Source organism: Gossypium hirsutum, chromosome A13, assembly GCF_007990345.1.
Source record: "Gossypium hirsutum isolate 1008001.06 chromosome A13, Gossypium_hirsutum_v2.1, whole genome shotgun sequence".
Classification (NCBI taxonomy): Eukaryota; Viridiplantae; Streptophyta; class Magnoliopsida; order Malvales; family Malvaceae; genus Gossypium; species Gossypium hirsutum.
The window spans coordinates 106,312,737-106,315,750 of NC_053436.1; the positions used below are offsets into that span (position 1 = coordinate 106,312,737).

The window sequence follows — 3,014 nt, forward strand, 5'->3', positions numbered from 1 at the left end:
AAAACTATTTGGGAATAAAATGTTGAATAAAATACTTAAATCGAATATAAAAAAAAATAAACCCAATACGGTAGGGCACGTTTTTTAAAACGATTAAGTATAGAAAATTGTCTTTATGTTAAAAACAAGTTGAGAATATATTATGGAATAAAAGAATTAAAACCATTAAAATTTGGGGAGGGAAAAAAATGATATGCAACATAATAATAATACAATTAATAACTCAATCAATATAAATAAAAAAATAATAAATATAGAGAAAATTAGCAATGGCAATAATAATGATAAAAATATAAAAATATGATAAATATGGCAATAATAATATTAATAGTAAAATAAAAACATAATGATAAAATAATATATATTAATGACGATATTAAATATAATGATAAAAGTGAAAATTAAAATAATAACTATACTAAAATAACATAATAATATAGTATGTAAAAACAATTTGATAATTTTAAAAGAAATAATAGATATAATATAATAAATATAATAATAAGTAAAAGAATTATCATATTTAAAATAATTAACCTTTAATAAAAATATAATGAATATATAATATTAAATAATTAATATAATAATATGAAATCAAAACTCAAATTAATTAGTTTTAATAGAAAAATAATAAAAATGTAATAATAATATGCGTATAAAAAAGTAATATTAAATGACTAAAAATAAATAGTAAAAATAATAGAAATAATAATAATAATATAATAGTGCGAATAACATTGAAAAGCATGTACAGGTGTAAAATAATAAACAAAAAATAATAATAATAATGTGAATAATATAATAGGTGAATATAATATTTTAAAAAATTGAAAGAAATTAGAGCAGTAAAAAGCTTGGGATTTAATTATAATCAAAGCGAAACATGGGGTGCGAATTATAAAATACAAAGAAATAACAAATCATGAATTGGGATCAAAGTAGACATGTGTGTAAAGGGGAAGGATCAGCAGCATAAATATTCCCTTCAAAGCACAAAAGCAAGGGTCCTATCCCTCCCAAACGACACCATTTTATTTGCTATTTAAAAAACTAAGGAGGCCAAACAAGACAGAAAAGAAAAAATTGAATGGTAGTCTGCCATTTTTAAAAGAAACCATAGCTCTTTTATTTTTCTTTGCTGGGATTTGATGACCAAGAATCAAGCCACTGCCGGACCACCACCATTGCCGGTCACCGCATATAGTGACCGAAGTTTAAAAAGATAAGTTCTTTTTGTCTTTTTTATCCTCTTTAATAGATGAACGAACAACAAAATGGTTAGTTTCAAAAACACAAAGGGAAAAAAATGAAAAAAGAAGAAACAAACAACAACCTTGGTGGTTTTCGGTTTGCCAGATCTGTTTTGCTTTCAATCAATGGTGTAGGCTTTCTGTTTGTCTGATTGGTGGTTATTTCCCTATATTCGAATGCTTGTATTTTGGTAAAATTCTTGCTCTTTGATTTTTAGATGCCACTATTTGTATCAAATCTGCATTTTTATTGAATAATACAAAAAAAAAACATTGTTACACTCTTATGGCTTTATAGCCTAAATTCTAACTATTTTTGCCTCTTTTTGCTGCAGGTGAAGGCGAAACGTGGGAATGGAGGCATGGGGGCAGAGAACTTGGGTAGTGGAAGCATGGAGGCAGTTGGAGGCTAGGGTTTTGGCTGAAAATGTTTTGGGGTTTGTGGGCTAAGATTAAGTATTTGGGCTTCAAAATTGGGTCTGTTTTTATTTTTTGTTTTTTTTTGTTGTTGAATTCTATTTTGGACTTGGTTTTGTGCTTTATGTAATTTGGGCCGGGCAAAAATTGGGTTTTACAGCTGCCCCTCTTTACTCGTTGTTGTGTAACGAGAACGAAGCAAAGACTTTAGAAAGGCCAATTTTGCCCGGTCTTGCTGAATCCTGACTCATTGTTGCTCATCTTGCTCAAGTAACCACATTCCATCCCACTGTATCTTCAGGGGTATAGAAATTAACATTTTGATCTACTCCAATAGGTTTCAGAGAGAAGAGATTTGTAGCTTCAATCTATTTTATTGGCACTTGAAGGAGATAATAACTGGTAACTTCAACCTGTTCCACTGTTGCTTAAGGACACAAGGTTTGTATCTTCAACTCACTCTCTGCAACTTCAGAGAAATAAGGTTTGGTATCTTCGATCTGCTCCACTACTGCTTAGGAAGATAAGATCTGCTATCCTCAATCTGCTTCGCTGTGACTTCAGGGAGATAAAATTTGTAACTTCAACCTGCTCTCTGCAATTTCAGAGGGATAAGGTTTGTTGTCTTCGATCTGCTCCACTACTGCTTAAGAAGATAAGATCTGTAATCTTCGGCCTGTTACCCTACTGCTTAGGGAGTTAAAGCCTGTTCATTGTCTTCGATCTGCTCCATTACAGCTTAGGGAGATAAGATTTGTAATTTTTTAGCCTATTACCCTACTGCTTAGGGGATTAAAGCTAGTGGCTTGAATCTGCTCCGCTTCTGCTCGGCGAAGATAAGATCTGCCGAAAATTGATCTGCTCTGCTCTTACTTAGCGAAGATAAGATCTGCTTACAACTTGTAGTTTCAATCTTGTTATATGACCACTATGGAATCTATCTGTAGAATTGATTTCCTGAGGTTTATGCTTACGTCAAACGATTAAGATGCATGATTAACATGAATCAAATGCTCCTAACTAAATGTGTCACGAATGACATTTGTATGAATGCAGAATGTCATGAAAATGATCCCCTTTTTGGGTTATTACTATTCGTCATTTATCAAGATTTTATCACTGTCATATAATCCTGTCCTCTTTACTCAACTGGTATTCTTGATAGAAAATCCTCTTCTTAAATCCATTCCACTGCGACTCAGGGGTATAAGATTTGTACCATTTTTTCAATCAAATGGTCTATTACACCCTCTCTAGGGAATATGACCAGATGCAAAATCTTAATCTCTTTTCCAAGCATGATTTCACTTTTAATACTTGAGTGGACATTACTTATTATCTTTGACA

General features: G+C 31.1%; 1 long non-coding RNA gene across 1 annotated transcript; it reads left to right on the plus strand.

The window, feature by feature from the left end:
• The first annotated feature begins 1,115 nt into the window (after positions 1 to 1,115).
• On the plus strand, positions 1,116 to 2,673 carry LOC121212562 (uncharacterized). The gene is made up of 3 exons (XR_005907866.1): positions 1,116 to 1,441; positions 1,586 to 1,727; positions 2,005 to 2,673. It is a non-coding gene; the product is annotated as an uncharacterized lncRNA (long non-coding RNA).
• The last annotated feature ends 341 nt before the right edge of the window (positions 2,674 to 3,014 follow it).